The 20,364-nt window shown below is 36.8% G+C and overlaps 1 long non-coding RNA gene across 1 annotated transcript in view; it reads right to left on the bottom strand.

Moving 5' to 3' along the window:
- Window positions 1-418: 418 nt before the first annotated feature.
- Window positions 419-20,364, bottom strand: part of LOC138692996 (uncharacterized) — a 187,210-nt gene continuing 167,264 nt past the window's right edge. The window contains exon 4 of the long non-coding RNA XR_011330186.1: window positions 419-623. This is a non-coding gene — a long non-coding RNA (uncharacterized lncRNA). The remainder of the gene's footprint in view (window positions 624-20,364) is intronic.

Raw genomic sequence — 20,364 nt, forward strand, 5'->3', positions numbered from 1 at the left:
AATAATCAGAAAGCTACGTTCTGCTTCCTCTTGACAGCGGTCCGTGCCTCTTCTCTTGGGACATATTTCACTGCAGTGAGCCCATATATCTCTCACCTTACCCACGAACTGAATCGGTTCAATAATCATTTCATTATGTCGTAAAATATTGTCGTCACAGTCATTATTCACCAGCAAGTAAATTTATTACAGATGCTCGCTAAGGAAGCATAAGTTACTTTATGCAAGAATGTAACTCGGATTTGCTAATCCACTGTACGTCACGTGATGTGCTAATACGTTCTGCTTGGTATTATTCCTAGAAAATAAGAGGAAACAATATACGGGTAATAGCCTATAGCATTACGTGGGGCACTGGAAGGAACTCTTAGAGCGTAACTTGAAATGAGTCAAGTGGCGTGCTATGACTTACGTAAGAGAGCGACTGTAATGACAAGCAGCATCTGTGTTCGATTCCCGGCCAGATCGTAATGGAATCTGTGGTGGACAAAGCATAATGCGTTGCTGGCGGGTACTTACACCAACACCCTGCGTCCATCTCCTTCCCGATGTTGAAGGAAGGAATTGACTGTCAGGGCCGAGCTAGCATCGGATCGGTTCCATTCCGCATCCGGTCTCAGTCACTGAAAAGCAGTGGAGCATTTTTAAAGAAAATTAAAAACTGTAAACTCATAATAAAATTGCAAATAGCACAATAAAACGTAAAAAAAAACAGAGAAAAAATCGCAATTCTAAAAGGACTTGGAACGATACACAGGATGAGTAAATAAGTAAGTGTAAATACTAGATGTGTGTAATATAGCAAAAAAAAAAAAAACGTCCTATAAAACTTTTTCTGAAAGTGTTTTATTTCACAGATTTGTCGCAGTGATATGGATAGATCATGCTAGCCATCAACCCCTGGACTTGTACTTGTACTTACAGGGTGATCTGATGTCACTAAAAGTGCAGTGACGAATTGAACGTAGCTGTAAGTCTTCGGAGTTGAACGCGTCATGCTGCAAAACCACTAAGGCTATGAGCACTTCTCACACTTATTATGTACAGCCTTAGACACAAAAAATGACCGCTCTCCTGTAGCGTGGATTCATCTAAATCCAATTCGGGCACACTGCTGCTGGCTGAGACATCACAAGGTCAGGTCAGGTCAGGTCAGGTTAGGTTAGGTTAGGTTGGGTTAGGTCAGGTTAGGTTAGGTTGGGTTAGGTCAAGTTAGGTTAGGTTAGGTTGGGTTAGGTCAGGTTAGGTTAGGTTGGGTTAGGTCAAGTTAGGTTAGATTAGATTAGGTTGGGTTAGGTCAGGTTAGGTTAGGTTAGGTTAGGTTGGGTTAGGTCAGGTTAGGTTCGGTTGGATTAGTTTAGACTAGGTTAGGTTGCGTAAACATATCCCTTTGTGGTGTGGTGTGGTAGGTTAGGTCAGGTTAGGTCAGGTTAGGTTGGGTTAGGTCAGGTTAGGTTCGGTTGGATTAGTTTAGACTAGGTTAGGTTGTGTAAACATATCCTTTTGTGGTGTGGTAGCTCACATGCTAGTCGTTGGCGAGTCGAAACCCGGCGGAGGGCGTTGATAGTGAAGCTGTGGCTTCTATATCGCAGACACTACTGCCACTACTGGTAGTGTAACTACTATTACTATTACTCTCGTCCCGTTATAAAATGTTGTCCTCATAGCCGCAACCGTGATATATCCCAGGTTATAAACTTGGGAGCTTCCAGTTGAAATGTAAATCTGCTCTTCTTTAGATGAATTTTGTTTCTTTTTACACACAGGAATCAATTTCTGTGAGAAGAATGCACACGAAATGCTCCGAGAAATTAAGGATCTTTGAGTATATCGTCATCATCTTGAGATGTTATCTCTCTCACCTTCTTGAGGATAGGAATACTGAACTAACGTCAGGCATTCAGAAATAGTGGGAGTTTCATGATCATGTACATAGCGTGAGGTCACCAATTAAGACAATGGGACAAATACAAGACAAGGATGATCCATTTTATATGTATTGTACGGGTAAGTCGTACATTCATTTCAAATTAGCTTTAACAGATGACAAAACATCGAAGAAATTCCCAGAAAAAAAATGATTAACAGAATGCATTGCCTAAACTTAAAATTATTTAGACATTTAGAAAAAACATTTTTGTGCAAATAATTTAAATATATTGGTTGGCGTAAATAAATTCATATAAACTTTGTTATTTTATTGCTGGCAAAAGTATATTTGGTGAACTTGTGTACGCACTTTCTGGGCAATTGACATACTTGAGAGTTATTGCTGTTCATGACATGAGTTCGTCGGTAATTTTCACAACTGTTTAAAGATAGGACTAATTACCACAAAACAGGTGCTCAATAATTACCTTATATATTCGAATAATGACCATCTGCATGCAGATTCATGGATTTTTTGTTGAAGTTTTTCAAAAGCAACAGAAGAGTGAGGCATTACTTGGGAGAGCTCGTCGAGAGTCGATTTAGGATCAATACCACATTCAAAAGAGAATCTTTTGTTTTTTTTTATAATAGTGTTGCTATTATTAAGATGAATGTAGATAATATTAACAAGAAAAATTCGAAAATCTAGGAATAATTTTTTATATTTTAGCAATATTGTAGACACCACGTAAAAGGACAATTTGTATGGCCACCCTAACATGATTACGCACCCTGGACACTTGGACCTACGTCTCCAGCCTTGCGGCCAACGCAGTAAATCAAGAAACAAAGAAAATAAGCAACTTCTTGCCCACACTTCACCGAATTGTGAAAGAGAGCGCCTGCACACGCGTTCGTTCATCACTCCCCTGATACCGTCCACATTGTTGGAGTTTATATGCGAAATCAATTTCCGTTTCCTGCTGGGAGATATTGCCAGCTCACAATTCATGGGAAATACGAAAAGGCCTCTTGAAACTGCAGCTTGTCTCCTGATATTTGGATAACAAGCCTCTGTGAGGCCGAACTATCTGGCAACCAGCTCTCTTCGCCACGTGTTTTGTTCGTCTTATCTTACACAGCGTAGCGAGGGGAACGTGGGAACGACCGTGTCTCTAGTAGCGCGGAGACATGTAAGTCAACACTTGTGTCTGATAACCCTACACGTAACTCGTGCTGAAAGTAAATATTTAAATAACTGCACCATTATGTATACGATTCTCTCCACGGGTAGAGAAGCAGCGATTTTACCTTTCACATACCTCAGATAAGTTAATTAGCTGTAACTTACGACATCGAAACACGAACTCCCTCGCGATTGAAAATTAGTCATACTTGCGATGTGATTTATTACATACAACATAGAAATCATCTCAATAAAAGCAAAATCTACAGCATTCTTCGTAAAGTACAAGTAACAACAAAAATAATCAATTATTGTACCTACTTCAAAACATCTACGAGTAGACAGTTATTATCTGGAGTCTGTTTAGAAATGTTTACAATTCTTGTAAATTTCGTTCCACGATCTAAGTTTGTATATTTTAAACTTCGCAAAAAAGTTGAATCTTTAAAAATGAAATTTTCCATAGGCCCTTCTTCGTAAGCGTTTTGTTTCAAAGTTAAGAAGTAATTTTACAAATGTGTGTTTTTTACTTGTGAAGGTAGCATATTTTCTATAGGCCTAATTGTCCTCAGATGTAAGTTTAGAAGTTCAGCAAGTCAAGCTTTTTCTCTTTTACCTGTCTGACTGATATATGCGGTGTAGGAGAAGGAGGATATTATTTTCTGTGTATCGACACTACATACATCCACACATTGCAGGCCTCACTGAATGTGGAATCAGCACGACGCAAGAAACCGCAGAGACATCACAGAACTTAAACGAGATATTTAGATTTATTTATTTCATATTCCCTTATAAACGCCTTTGTAAAGAATGTATTTTGAATGTCATAAAGCCTAAAATCTAAGAAGGATCTAACTTATTTTACATACAATTTTCATAGAAATTGATTCAGCCATTATAGAGTGAAAAGATAAACTTACGGACAGACGAAAGGATGTCCCTTCAGATAGACAGATATAGAAACAAATATTTTTAAATGAGATTTTCGGCCTCAGACTAGTTCATCATACATGTTAACTCCAATTATTTTTGCAAAACCGAAAATTACCAGAAAAATGTAGGCTAGGTAACAGTTTTATTCTCATAGATGCTCTGACCAGGTGGTCTGTAAGAGCGCACGGAGAGCGAGTCCCCGCCTGTATAAATATTACTCAGAGTGAAGAAGTCATTTTAATTGGTAGATTCAGCTACCGTTGCCTCCTATAACTGCAATGTGTTAATCAAAAAGATCCTGTACAGTATTTTCTAGAAACAAATGATCATCCCTGCGTAGTCATAGATATATTAATACAAACATAATTCTTCCCTCCAAGGTTACAAAATTGCCAGAACGATTGTGAATTTAATAATTATGTGGCATAGAAAACTCGTATATCTCGTTAAATAACAGTCCTATAAAAATTTCGCACAGAGTAAGCGGGTAACATTTAAAAAAGAAACGTTTGTTACGTAATATTCTCTTAAAATGAAATAATATGCCAGAACAACCCATCACCGTAAAAAAATAGCTTGTTATGAATCCATACAATAAGCCTCGGAATGGGACTGATTCTCTGGCACGACCACAGTGAAGGAATAAGGTTATGAGATTTGGTACGACGAACATATCTAGTCTTTATAGAACAGGAGGGGTAACATTAGTAGCAAAAGAACTAGATAGATATAGAATACATTTCGTGGGAGTACAAGAGGTTAGGTTAGATGGGAATGGCCTATACCAAATAGGAGATTACTTGTATTATGGGGAAAGAAAAAATAATTACCAATTAGGAACAGGATTTTTTGTTCATAAAAGAATAAAATCAGCAGTAAAAAAGGTCGAATTTATCAGTGAAAGGTTATCGTATTTAGTACTTAAGCGTAGGCCTACATGGTGCGATATCATAGTTATAAATGCTCACGCCCCTACAGAAAAGAAAGACGACAATATAAAGGATAGCTTCTATGAGGAATTGGAATATACTTTTGATCAGTTATCAGGATATCACATTACAATTTTATTGGGAGATTTCAATGCTAAAGTAGAACGGGAGGATACTTTTAAACCAACTTGGAAAAGAGAGCCTACACGTAACTAGTAATGACAATGGAGTTAGGTTACTTAACTTAATTGTCAAAAGTACAACATTCTCCCTTACGGATATACATAGGGAAATACAGTTGGACTTCTCCAGATGGATTGACACACAACCAAATCGCTCACATCTTGATAGATAAACGGAGAATGCTAGTATAGTAGACATTTGAACTTTCAGGGGCGCAGACTGTAATTCTGGCCATTATTTGGTAATTGGAGAATTAAGAGAAAGACTATGAGTAGCCAAGCGAGTAGAGCAACAAGTTAACATTAATAAATTCAATGTTCTGAAATTAAAGAACGAGGAAATTAAGCAACATTATCAGGTCGAAATTTCGAATAGGTTTGCCAATTTAGGAAGTTCCGAAGAGTTGAGAAAGAGTTAGATGTTAACAGCGTGTGGGAAAATATCAGAGATAGTATCAAAATTGCAGCTGAGCAGAGCATAGGTTATTATGAAACTAAGAAAAAGAAACCGTGGTTTGATGAAGATTGTTGCATGGTAGTAGAAAGAAGGAAACAGGCAAAATTGAAATTCTTACAGGATCCAGTTGAGGAGAGGAGAGATAATTATTTCAGTGATAGACGGGAAGCAAGTCGTACACTTAGGAATACAAAGAGAGATTAATTGAAGGAAAAACTGAATGAGGTAGCAACAAATAGTAAGAATAAAAACATTCGAGATTTATATAAGGGTATAAAGGAATTTAAGAACGGATATCAGGCAAGGACAAACGTGATCAAGGATGAGAATGGTGACTTACTTGCAGACTCTCATTCAATCCTGAACAGATGGAAAAACTATTTTGGGTAACTACTAAATATACATAGGCCAAATAGAAATGATCGGGACGAAATTCAAGTACAAACTGCTGAGCCATTTATACCCGAACTCACACTCTCAGAAGTCGAGATTGCGATAGAAAATCTGAAAAAGTACAAGTCTCCAGGTATCGATCAAATTCCAGCAGAATTAATACAAGAGGGTGGAAGCGCATTATGTAGCGAAATTTATAAACTTGTACTTGCTATTTGGGAAAAGGAAATTGTACCAGAATAATGAAAGGAGCCCATCATTGTATCTATTTTAAGAAGGGGGAAATAGACTAACTATACTAACTTTTGAGGAATATCACTTTTATATGTCATACAAAATTTTGTTCAGTATTCTTTTGAGAAGATTAACTCCTTATGTGGATTAAATTATTGGTGATCATCAATGTGGTTTTAGGTGTAATAGATCGACTGTTGTTCAGATTTTTTGTATTCGACAGATATTGAAGAAAAATAGGAGTATAAAGGGACAGTACATCAGTTATTCGTAGATTTCAAAAGGCATGTTAAGAGAGAAGTTTTATATAATATTCTTACAGAATTCGGTATTCCCAAGAAGCTAGTGCGATTAATTAAAATGTGTCTCAGTGAAACTTACAGCAGAGTCCGTATAGGCCAGTTTGCGTCTGATGCTTTTACAATTCATTGCGGGCTAAAGCAGGGAGATGCACTACCACCTTTACTTTTTAACTTCGCTCTAGAATATGCCATTAGGAAAGTTCAGGATAACAGAAGGCTTTGGAATTGAACGGATTACATCACCTTCTTGTCGATGCGGATGACGTGAATATGTTAGGAGAAAATCCACAAACGATTAGGGAAAACACGGAAATTTTACTTGAAGCAAGTAAAGCGATTGGTTTGGAAGTAAATCCCGAAAGGACAAAGTATATGTTTATGTCTCGTGACCAGAATATTGTACGAAATAGAAACATAAAAATTGGAGATGTATCCTTCGAAGAGGTGGAAAAATTAAAAAATCTTGGAGCAACAGTAACAAATATAAATGACACTCGGGAGGAAATTAAACGCAGAATAAATATGAGAAATGCGTGTTATTATTCGGTTGAGAAGCTTTTGTCATCTAGTCTGCCGTCAAAAAATCTGAAAGTTGGAATTTATATAACAGTTATTTTACCGGTTGTTCTGTATGGTTGTGAAACTTAGACTCTCACTTTGAGAGAGGAACAGAGATTAGGGTGTTTGAGAATAAGGTTCTTAGGAAAATATTTGGGGCTAAGAGGGATGAAGTTACAGGAGAATGGAGAAAGTTACACAACGCAGAACTGCACGCACTGTATTCTTCACCTGGCATAATTAGGAACATTAAATCTAGACGTTTGAGATGGGCAGGGCATGTAGCACGCATGGGCAAATCCAGAAATGCATATAGAGTGTTAGTTGGGAGATCGGAGGGAAAAAGAACTTTAGGGAGGCCGAGACGTAGATGGGAGGATAATATTAAAATGGATTTGAGGGAGGTGGGATATGATGACAGAGACTGGATTAATCTTGCTCAGGATAGGGACCGATGGCGGGCTTATGTGTGGGAGGCAATGAACCTTCGAGTTCCTTAAAAGCCATTTGTAAGTAAGTAACTAAGTAAGTAGTCCACACCTGTGGAGTAACGGTCAGCGCGTCTGGCTGCGAAACCAGGTGGCCCGGGTTCGAATCCCGGTCGGGGCAAGTTACCTGGTTGAGGTTTTTTCCTGGGTTTTCCCTCAACCCAATACGAGCAAATGCTGGGTAACTTTCGGTGCTGGACCCCGGACTCATTTCACCGGCATTATCACCTTCATATCATTCAGACGCTAAATAACCTAGATGTTGATACAGCGTCGTACAATAACCCAATAAAATAAATAAAAACTAAGTAAGTATTATGAATGTCATATCGCCTGAAATCTAAGAGCGATCTAACTTACGTTACATACCAATTTTCAGCTATTATCGAGTGAAAATGTAACAAACTTACAGACGAACAGACAGAGAGGCAGATAGACAGACATCCAAAAAACAAACAAAAACTTCAAGAATGACATTTTAGGTCAAGATAATTCATTATACATTTTAACACCAATTATTTTTGCAAAAGCGAAAATTACCATAAAATTTAGATTATAGTTTTATTATTATTATTATTATTATTATTATTATTATTATTATTATTATTACTATACACTTCAAAATCTTGCAGTCAGATATGTGACAGTCTTTAAATTGACATAGTGCTTTGCCATTTTTTTCTTTCATTAACTGCATCTTCTGTTCAACTCCACTACACTCATATTCGTCTTCGACATATTGCTCTCTATCCTTATTTAGTATTTTAATACCTAAAAATCGTTTAATTTTACCAGTTAGAGGTTACTTTAATGTTCAGATTCTTGTAGCATGGAATAAATATGAGAAATATTGACCGCACAGCATCAGTATGTCTCCTATACAAAGACGTGATCAAGTGTCCACCCATCTGCATTATTCATTATTCAATAAGCAAAAAATGGAAAATAAAATTACACTGACATTCATCCGAATCCTTGAAGTGAACAGAAAGATATAGCCTGACGAAGCGAGGAGAGCAAACACCGAGACTTCGGTTTTTGCAAATAAATCAACTGAAATAGATAAAAAATCTGTACATTCATAAATAGCAATGTCATACGAAAAGACTGGGAATGGAACCTAAAATACAGAAATTTAAGCATATTTAAGTTACAGAAATTAAACATGACATAATTATTCATAGCAGAGATCAGAATTTGAAATTTGTCACAGAAATATTGCTTAAAATCATTGGCAGGAGGACATTCAAATGATCACTGTAAAGCATTATGCACTACCAAGAATACTACTCTGATGATAAACTTAATAATATGCTGAAAAGATATCACCAAGTATTATCATCATATTTATATTGTTAAATTACTGCGCCATGTTTGTTCAGGTTGTCAGATTCCACTCTTATTAAGTTGGATATAACTGTTTTCATGATTTTAATTTTTGCAGTTATTAGTATATTCATGATGTTTCAATATTTATGAATTTCAAATTCGTATTAAAAGGATTTGAAAATATAATTTAAGAATTTACATATATTCTAGCTTGCACGAAGTTGAATACATGGGATTTCTCGTCTATTTCAAAACTTCCGTAACAATGAGAAACTTCGTCTTCTCTTGATGATCTTCTGCGTAATGTAAATTAGTTCCGGCATCTTTTGTTTCTAACAAATTGCACACACTTTGCATGATGAAGACGAGCTCATTTGTACCGTGTGAATCCCTAATACAAACGGAATAACAAGCAGAAGGCAATATAAGACTTAAGCAGTTGCTTCTATTAACAGCCCTTATATTGTGGGAAGGGTTGTAAAACAAACCTCATCAAGTCTATACGTGCGATGACGCCGACTGAATTCATCGCAGGGCTTTTTGTAATGAGGTGCAGAGGGAAGTTGTAAATTGTGCAGCTGGCAGACTATATAGAGGGGGCAACTTTACCTGTTCTACAACATTTCAACATTATGCATTCCCTTCCTGCATTTTCATATGACTGTAATTACAGTCGGAAGGTTGAGATGATGTGCTGAAGTCTTTGGTTTAATTTTCATTATAATTATTTCCTTTGTGTTTATATTGCAAAAGTAAAAATGAACGTTGTATAGTTACATTGAACATTACAAACCCGTCACCGCCCAAGTGAATAGTGCTTTTGCTACCACCATTTTCGAGTTTCCCTCATTCACAATAATCCGTTTTGTCAGTGTGAAAGCAACAGACGAACTACTTGATGCCAGTAGCCGATTTTCGTGGAGTCGTGAGTAGTTACTCTTTTTCCTACATAACACCCCTCCACAGTGACAAACTGGCAGTCATCAACACGTGGCTTTCTAAATCGTCAAGAAAACATGTAAATGCATGCAAATAGGTATCTTAAAAATTCTTCAGGTATGTTTGATTCAACTTTTACAAGAGAATAATTATTTTGAAAACTAAATTAATGAGAAAAAAAGAAAAAATTCGTAAATGAAAGACGACTATAAGCTTCAGACTTAGTACCGCACGGGTGAAATCGCTATAGCTTTAATAATATTAATAAATAAATGAAATCACATAGGCTCTATATATAGTAAATACTTATGACGGGGCGTTGGTTCTCAAAATTCTTACACTAATTTCGTCATCTCACTCTCGCAGTCGAAATTAATTTTTCTCCGATTCAAGTTCCAACAGGAAACCAATGATTAACTTGAAACAGACTTCCAACAAAAATCGTTCATTCTTCCGGTATAACACCGGAGTAGCCGGTAAATGAAGAAAAAAAAAACTGATCTAAATTATCGGTATGGACATACGGCCTACTTTCACTCATTATTCCATCATTCATAAATTAAGCATTCCTGTCAAATCAACATATAGGTCTATTTACAACATGTTGCTGCAATCTCATGACTAAATTTCAGTAGGCAATTGAAGAATGTGGTCCTAAAACGTGTTAAGTACATTTGTATGAAAAGACTGAGCTGTTTTTATGCACCGGCCTACGGACTGAGGGAGATTTCAGGTGACATGCACAATAACACAACCTTTTAGACGAGGATTGGCGAAAGAAAACGTGCTTACAATATAATAGAGGTAGCAAACACAGTCGTCCAGTTCCATAAAGCAGTAGCAGAGTGTGATCCCAAAACTCTCTGTCCATTTGGCTATTTTTATCATTCATAGCTACGTATGTATTATATGACTATTATATGCTATGAAGTTAATGAAACACAAAGATGAAAGAGATTTCGTGATTTCATCGAATGCATTCACTGCATAATGGATAGATTAAAGTGCAAATTACGTCTGTAATCAAGACAGCCCAATAAACATAAACTGTATGCTAACATAACAGAGCCTCCGGCGTAGTTCAGTCGGGTGAGGCGCCTGCCTGCCGATCCGGAGTTGCACTCGGACGTGGTTCGATTGCCGCTTGGAATGATTACCTGGTTGGATGTTTTCTCCAAGATCCATAAGACGAATGTCAGGTAATCTATGGCGAATCCCCGGCCTCATCTCACAAAATAGCATCTCGACATCACCAATTCCATCGACACTAAATAACCTTGTGGTTGATAGAGTGACGTTAAATAACCTACATAACCGAAACTATGATTCAGTTCTTGATCTGTTAAGGAATTACTATAAATCAGAATTCATTCAGACATCGTATCTAATATAAAAAAGAAAGTATTTGGTACTCATCACTATAAGCTTTATAATAAAAGTATATCATCTATGTTTATGTTTCCTGTAAACGAATGTGAAATCATTAATATTGTAAACAGTTTAAAAAATAATGTGGCTCCTGGTATTGATGGTATTACAACAAATACCCTGAAACTTATTATCGAAGCTATTTCTAAACCACTTGCCTTTATATTTAATTTGTGCATATCTCAAGGTGTATTTCCCTCAGCCCTAAAACATGCTGTGGTGATACCAATTCACAAGTCTGGTGACAAAAATAATCTTAATAATTACAGACCTATTTCACTATTACCCAGTCTCTCTAAGGTATTTGAAAAATGTATGAAAACACGGTTAATAACATTTTTAGAAAAAAATAAACTACTAAATGATAATCAATTTGGTTTCAGAAAAAATTTGTGCACTGATGATGCTATTATGGCAGTTACCTCAAAAATAATTCAACAATTAGATGTAGGAAATAAATGTCTAGGAATTTTTCTAGACTTACAAAAAGCTTTCGATACGGTCAACCACAGTATACTTTTGAATAAAATGGATGGATTAGGAATTAATGGAATTGCTTTAAAATTATTTAAATCTTACTTAAGTAACAGAACTCAAGCAACTAAAATAAATGATCACCTTAGTAAATCACGTAACATTGATATAGGTGTACCTCAGGGGACGATTTTAGGTCCTGTTTTGTTTTTAATATATATCAACGATTTACTTAAAATTGACATTGAGAAATATTCTGGTACTCTGTATTCTTATGCTGATGATACTGTGGTTATATTTAGCGGTTCGAGTTGGAATGAAACTTATCAAAATTCTAACAGTGGTATTAATATTATTAAAGAATGGCTGGATGCTCACTTACTTTCTTTGAACGTTTCTAAAACAAAATTAATACCATTTTCATTAACATCACATGGCCTTGAGCAACTAGAAATAAATGATAATATAAGTATAACTATACATGATTGTAACCTACTTACTTGCTCATGTAACGCTTTGAGTATATCCTCACAAGTTAAATATTTAGGCATTATTATTGACCAACATTTAAAATGGGACAAGCATATCTCCTTTCTGTGTAACAGATTGCGTAAAACAATCCACAAATTTTCCATTCTACGCTCTTATTTACCTGTTTATGTTCTGCGTACTGTGTACTTAGCTCTGTTTCAATCAATAATTCAGTATGGTATTTTAGGTTGGGGAGGAATGGCAAAATCGACTCTCCGTCCTTTAAATCTGCTCCAAAAAAGAATTATCAAAATTTGTCTATATAAACCTTTTGATTACCCAACAAAATTAATTTTTCAGGAATTTGGTGTATCAAATCTAGAACAAATTTATAAACAAAAATTGCTTATTTACTTCCATAAAAACCACAATAAATTTAAATTTGATCCTCATGAATACCAGACGAGACAAAACTACAGTTTCTTTCTAAATACTCCCAAATGCCACACAACTGCTGGATTAAAACACAGCAGAAATTTTGGACCCAAAATATATAATACATTAATTAGAGCTTACCCTGAGCTAAGTACACTTAACACACATAGATTTAAGAAACAAATCAGATTAATTATTTAATTGTTTAAGCTAATTGAGTTAAAAATTGTTACTCTAATATCCATGTACTTCTGTATTTTCTATTTGTATATAGACCCTGTTATTACATGCTGTATGTATTTATTAATGTGATTGTGCTCAATGAACTCTCGTAATTTTTTGATATATTTTGTATAACTGATCTGAACTGCGCCCGAGCACGAGCTTCTGCTCTTTCGGGCTGCAATGCCTAATGTAGCTCAAGTGTATAGTATTAATAAATATTATTATTATTATTATTATTATTATTATTATTATTATTATTATTATTATTTGAAACAAATATCAAATACAGCAGAAAACGGCATTCTTTTTACGAAACGTTAGTATAGATGGACTGGAGTAAACGACTTAGATTATTTTTAATTTATTCATTTATTTTTATTCACTCACTCATTTACTTTATTTATTTATTTATTTATTTATTTATTTATTTATTCTGGTAGAGTTAAGGCATTGTGGCTTTCTGTTATACACTATAGAAGTGAAATATACATTGAAACAGTAACAAAAGTAGTAATATTAATAGTAATACTTAAATATAAAACCATTATCATGCACATTAACGGGCTTACATATAATGAAATGTTGACTAAACAGGATACATAATTAAGTTATTTACAATTTATATCCTAATTAAACTTTATAATAGACTTAAATGACAATTTATACAAAAACACAGAATAACTTATAAAAATCGGCTAGGCATAATACTCACAAATCAATTCGATATAATTAATTTAAATTGATTAACCTTCGGCAATCCCTAACATGACGAGGCAAGGAGTTCCACGAACTGACACTGTGAAAGGGGATGACTAGAAAGAGGAATGGATAATAAGGTCTTATGTTGATTCCGTAACATTGTAAGGTATTCAAAGCGAGTTCTCAGATATTTTGGAGTAGAAGTGAGTAATATTCTAAATAGAACCATAAACAATGTGCTGTTCTTCGCTCCATCAAAGAGCTTCTGAAGATGGCTTATCTGGTCAAGTCTGTGAGTGCATTGCAGATGAAGCGGACATACACATTATGAACACGTTGTAGTCTTTCAGTTAAATTGAAAGGTACATTTGTCAAGAGAGAATCGCAGTAATAAAAATGGGGCAAGAAAATAAATCTCTGCTACCTTCAAATTACATCACTTGGGGTTAAAGCAATGAACATTAAAGAAGAAGCCTGAGCAATCTGACAAAGAAAATAAACAACCTGCATTTGCATTAATTATATAGGCTATGTTTGTGACGAATTTGCTCAGCTCCGCGGCGTGTAGAATTCCTCGCAAAGTAGGAAATTCATAGCAATGCCACGTGTTGCGATTCGCTTCCCGTTTAATGTTCACTGCATTCCCTAACATTCATCCAATTGCTCAACTACACATCACGCTTCCTCCACCTCATTCTTCCAAGCTTCGTAGGATTCTAAACTTCCAACCCCATCGCTGTCGTCACTCCATACCGCCCCCACCCGGTTTTGCGTAATTTAGTACCCAGCCGCTGGCGCTGCAGTGGTGTACACGAGTCGTGATGTTTCTAATGATGGCGTTTGAACGAGAAAACAACTTTTCAAAGTCCGGAAAGACGGAGAGGCTTGTGGCGCAAGCAATTACTCATTGAGAATGTTCTTTCCTAATGAATGTTTCTCCGCTCTCTCCCTCCACATACAGGCTGCAACAGCTTTCGCTTCCCGACGAACTCGGGACCACCTGACAGGGATAACCAACTGTTGCGACTGGTTCGCTTTACGAAGGACGAATCCATGGCCCAATCATATGCATTCGTGAATCCGATGCTGAAACGTGGGACATCCTGCCTCAGAGCTAGTTCCAATATTCACAAGAGTATCTCATAAACCACAAGCGTTGTGTGTCAGCATCAGAAACCAGTACTACCCCCAAACTACTATTGCGGGTGATGGGGTGGTGAGTGTTATTCCAATTGAAGAGCGAAATGGGAGTACTCTGAAATGAGGTGGTGAGTGTTAGTCCAAGTGAAGAGCGAAATGGGAGTACTCTGAAATGAGGTGGTGAGTGTTAGTCCAAGTGAAGAGCGAAATGGGAGTACTCTGAAATGAGGTGGTGAGTGTTAGTCCAATTGAAGAGCGAAATGGGAGTACTCTGAAATGAGGTGGTGAGTGTTAGTTCAATTGAAGAGCGAAATGGGAGTACTCTGAAATGAGGTGGTGAGTGTTAGTCCAATTGAAGAGCGAAATGGGAGTACTCTGAAATGAGCTGGTGAGTGTTAGTCCAATTGAAGATCGAAATGGGAGTACTCTGAAATGAGGTGGTGAGTGTTAGTCCAAGTGAAGAGCGAAATGGGAGTACTCTGAAATGAGGTGGTGAGTGTTAGTCCAATTGAAGAGCGAAATGGGAGTACTCTGAAATGAGGTGGTGAGTGTTAGTCCAATTGAAGAGTGAAATGGGAGCACTCTGAGATGAGGTGGTGAGTGTTAGTCCAATTGAAGAGCGAAATGGGAGTACTCTGAAATGAGGTGGTGAGTGTTAGTCCAATTGAAGAGTGAAATGGGAGTACTCTGAAATGAGCTGGTGAGTGTTAGTTCAATTGAAGAGCGAAATGGGAGTACTCTGAAATGAAGTGGTAAGTGTTAGTCCAATTGAAGAGCGAAATGGGAGTACACTGAGATGAGGTGGTGAGTGTTAGTTCAATTGAAGAGCGAAATGGGAGTACTCTGAAATGAGGTGGTGAGTGTTAGTCCAATTGAAGAGTGAAATGGGAGTACTCTGAAATGAGCTGGTGAGTGTTAGTTCAATTGAAGAGCGAAATGGGAGTACTCTGAAATGAAGTGGTGAGTGTTAGTCCAAGTGAAGAGCGAAATGGGAGTACTCTGAAATCAGGTGGTGATTGTTAGTCCAATTGAAGAGCGAAATGGGAGTACTCTGAAATGAGGTGATGAGTGTTAGTCCAAGTGAAGAGCGAAATGGGAGTACTCTGAAATGAGGTGGTGAGTGTTAGTCCAATTGAAGAGCGAAATGGGAGTACTCTGAAATGAGGTGGTGAGTGTTAGTCCAATTGAAGAGCGAAATGGGAGTACTCTGAAATGAGGTGGTGAGTGTTAGTCCAATTGAAGAGTGAAATGGGAGTACTCTGAAATGAGCTGGTGAGTGTTAGTTCAATTGAAGAGCGAAATGGGAGTACTCTGAAATGAAGTGGTGAGTGTTAGTCCAAGTGAAGAGCGAAATGGGAGTACTCTGAAATCAGGTGGTGATTGTTAGTCCAATTGAAGAGCGAAATGGGAGTACTCTGAAATGAGGTGATGAGTGTTAGTCCAAGTGAAGAGCGAAATGGGAGTACTCTGAAATGAGGTGGTGAGTGTTAGTCCAATTGAAGAGCGAAATGGGAGTACTCTGAAATGAGGTGGTGAGTGTTAGTCCAATTGAAGAGCGGAATGGGAGTACTCTGAAATGAGGTGGTGAGTGTTAGTCCAATTGAAGAGTGAAATGGGAGTACTCTGAGATGAGGTGGTGAGTGTTAGTCCAATTGAAGAGCGAAATGGGAGTACTCTGAAATGAAGTGGTGAGTGTTAGTCCAATTGAAGAGCGAAATGGGAGTACTCTGAGATGAGGTGGTAAGTGTTGGTCGTATTGAAGAACGAAATCGGAGTACTCTGAAATGAGGTGGTGAGTGTTAGTCCAATTGGAGAGTGAAATGGGAGTATTCTGAGATGAGATGGTGTTAGTCGAATTGAAGAGCGAAATGGGAGTACTGTGAGATGAGGTGGTGATTTTAGTGGAAATGGAAGAAAATGGCTCCAAGAAGAACGCTCTGTAACGTCTGATTTGTCAAACACACATTTGGCCACTACCACGCAGGGGCTCGGACTCGGTCCGCCTGCTTGAAGATCAGCACTGTCAAAAGAGATACTCAATGAATGTAATCCTTGGTGTCGAAAGGCCATTCTTCATAGAAATTCTATAGTTAATCTGTTAGGAGCATTAAATTACGCAATATTTCGTTTCCCGTAACTCACTCCACAAATGAATTAAGATGCCTCATAGAACTGAAGGGCTTCCTGAACAAACGAGGTAGCTCCACTTTTACAAAGTTGTGGGAAAAAAAAGTATCTGTAAAACTTAAATTTTAACTGAGCTTCTTTCTTTTTTTCGGAGTATGTCCTAGGTACATAGGAATTTCATTTTATCACTGAACACACAATTACTTTGTCAATATAAACTACAACTCAAGACATCAAGTATGTAAGTTGTTGTTTGAGATATTTCAAACAAAAAAGTTTAATACAATTTTGTCCGTTTTTACTTTCTCTTCGAGATAAAAATTGTTTATTATGAAACAATTTATATGGATCATAAGAGGAAACAAAGAGGAAGACAGAAAATAGGAAAGACTGGAGGAAGCTGGATTTGCAGTGAAAGACCTGCCCTTGGGCAGAACACTAAATGAAAATGAAACATTTCATACCGTGTTTTGGGAAGCCATTGATTTAAACCTCAATATGCTCGGTCATTCTAAGGGAGCAGTGTATTATAGTAATGAATGATCGAAAGAATTTTATTTTTGTCCTTTAAATGTGCAGAAATCTGACCCGAACAAATATAACATTGTAAAATTATTTTGCGAAACGAACAGTTACATTTGCTGGGATCAAATTCCTGCACATTTAAAGGACAAAACTAAAATTCTTTCAATAATTCATTACTATAATACACTGCTCTCTTAAAATGACTGAGCTTACAGGAAATTAAATCAATGGCTTTCCCAAAATACGCTATGGTTTTTTTTTCATATAAAACAATTTATATCTCAAAGAATAACCCCCTGAAATTAATGACACTACTTACGGTTCACTCTATATGTAAGTCCAGAAGCTGCCTCCTTCTTGCAACTACACGACTGGCAGCTCAGCTCCAATTCCGCTGTAGCTTACTATCAAATGCTCGGACTCACGCTGTTCTTGCACTAAAAGGTCGGGCATATTGTTTAACGTAAGAAACAAGCAAAACATTAATTTCACCAAAAAGTGAGGCCAACCCCTTTTTGCAGGAAGCTATTCAATTATGAAAGGGAAAAAGAATAAGAAAAAGAGAAAGAAGAGCTGCCGCGCTCAGGACCTGCTGGAGCTGTGTTCAAGTCTCCGGCCAAGGACTCGCGGCATCAGCAACAAACTGGAATCACCCGACTACTTACGATGAATGTTCAGACTACTAGAAAGATGAAGAGAATATGGGACTTGCGAATAGCATACGAGGTCTAGGGGTAGCAACCAAAATGCGTGGTCGAATCCCGCTTGAGATCATTACCTTCCTGGGTTTCCACAATCTCTAAGGAGATTGTTCATAAATGGCAAGTTGACAAAGAGAAAAAACCGAAGAAAAAGATGGAACAATGTGGATGGAAGTGAGAAAAGAAACCCACAGCCAAAGAACGAGAGAACTATGGGCAAAAGGAAAGGCAAAGAAACTCCTCTAAGTACTTTGCGTATACCTAAATGGGCTCATTCGCAACTAAATAATAATACTTACAAATGGTTTTTAAGGAACTCGAAGGTTCATTGCCACCCTCACATAAGCCCGCCATCCTGTGCAAGATTAATCCACTCTCTATCATCATATCCCATCTCCCTCAAGTCCATTTTAATATTATCCTCCCATCTACGTCTTGGCCTCCCCAAAGGTCTATTTCCCTCCGGTCTCCCAACTAACCTTATTGTAGGGATTCGTAACAAGCTGTTTTTACGGTGATGGGTAATAATAATAATAATAATAATAATAATAATAATAATAATAATAATAATAATAATAAAGGGGGAAAGAAACTGATCACACTACCCCATTATCTCCTGACGTAGTTGCCTCGTAAGTGTTGCACTGTTGTATCACTTGTGAGGTTCAGACCTGTCTTCGGACAGGTGACTAACAACAATACTACTACTACTACTACTACTACTACTACTACTACTACTACTACTACTAATAATAATAATAATAATAATAATAATAGTTTGTATTGTAATGTTCCGTTCTCTCTGAAAAATAGTATTTTACAGGGAAATTAATATTCTACATAACAGAACCAGTTTCATGAAGTAGCACACCCCTTTGTAAGGGAAGCTGTCTACTCTACAAAGAGATCTTTTAGTTTCTATAGGAAAGTGACAGTCGAATTCATGTTCAATTTTCAGAATGAGATCCTGAAGAAAATACAAAGATCTGTGGTAATAGAAGCAGTAGTAATACTAGTAACTTAATAGTAGCAGTAGCAACATAATAGTAGTAGTAGTAGTAGTAGTAGTAGTAGTAGTAGTAGTAGTGGTAGTGGTAGTAGTAGTAGCAGTAATATTAGTACTAGTAGCATTAGTAGCAGCATTAGTAGTAGTAATAGTAGCAGTAGCAGTAGGAGTAGCATTAGTAGTAGTATCAATAGTAGCAGCAGCAGGAATAGTCTAGTAGTAGAGTAATAGTAGTAGTAGTAGTAGTAGTAGAAGTAGTAGTAGTAGTAGTAGTAGTAGTAGTAGTAGAAGTAGTAGTAGTAGTAGTAGTAGTAGTAGTAGTAGTAGTAGTAGTAGTAGTGGCAGTAGCATTATTAGTAGTAATGTTATTTAGTTATAAAATAGTTGATAATTATATTCTATGTTTCATGCATATTTTAATTGAACTTTTTGACCAATATTGTCCTATAATCAGTAACAGAATTAAGAACATAACTCAAAAACTTAAATTAAAAAGTATACTCCTTACTTAGGACAACTGAGAATACAAGTTACACTTTATTATGATGAATAAAAAATAAATTCAGAATTCTTCCAATGCAAACTATGTTAAGAATCCATCACCACTAAGTTTGGCCGGTAGGCTAGTCATTTGAGTATTGTTTAGGAGTGCCGGAAGAAGCAGGGTGAGTGATTTGTACATACTGTTCCTCTTCAAGCACTTTCATGGTAAAATTATAAATTATCTACGAAATGAGGATATATCGAATTACGTCAGCATCTCCAGGTCTGCTCCCTTCTGCCATTGCACATTTAGTTGCTAGCATATTCTTTGCCATCCCGCAAATTTTCGTTTCATGACTTTCATTTGAGAAACAAGTGAAATGCAAGTTACTTTCAAATGCCAGTACTATGCTATGAGTTACAATTTCGATTTAAATAAGGATGAACCATTGCGATTCTTATTGAAATTCGAGGAATATGTTTTAGATACATTTTAAATTTCAAATGTACCGCTACAAATCTATTAAAATGAAGGCCCTGCTTTCTTTCCCGCAAACAACTATCCTTACACACTTGGTGTGGTGCATGGTAGAGTTTTGCGGAGACAAAGAGGAAGGCAGAAAATATGAAAGAATGGAGAAAGCTGGGTTTGCAGTGAAAGACTTGCCCTTGGACAAAACACTATGAATTAATAAATTAATGAATATTATAGCTTGGGTCCCATGTGGGAAACCAACATTCCAGAAGTTCGATTTACGACGAGTGAAGAAAGATCGTAAAATTAAAAGGACAATATTACGTAAACAGCGCGGACTAAAGAAACTGGCATTTATCAGCTAAGCCAG

The sequence above is a fragment of the Periplaneta americana genome, chromosome 17 (assembly GCF_040183065.1).
Source record: "Periplaneta americana isolate PAMFEO1 chromosome 17, P.americana_PAMFEO1_priV1, whole genome shotgun sequence".
NCBI classification, from domain to species: domain Eukaryota; kingdom Metazoa; phylum Arthropoda; class Insecta; order Blattodea; family Blattidae; genus Periplaneta; species Periplaneta americana.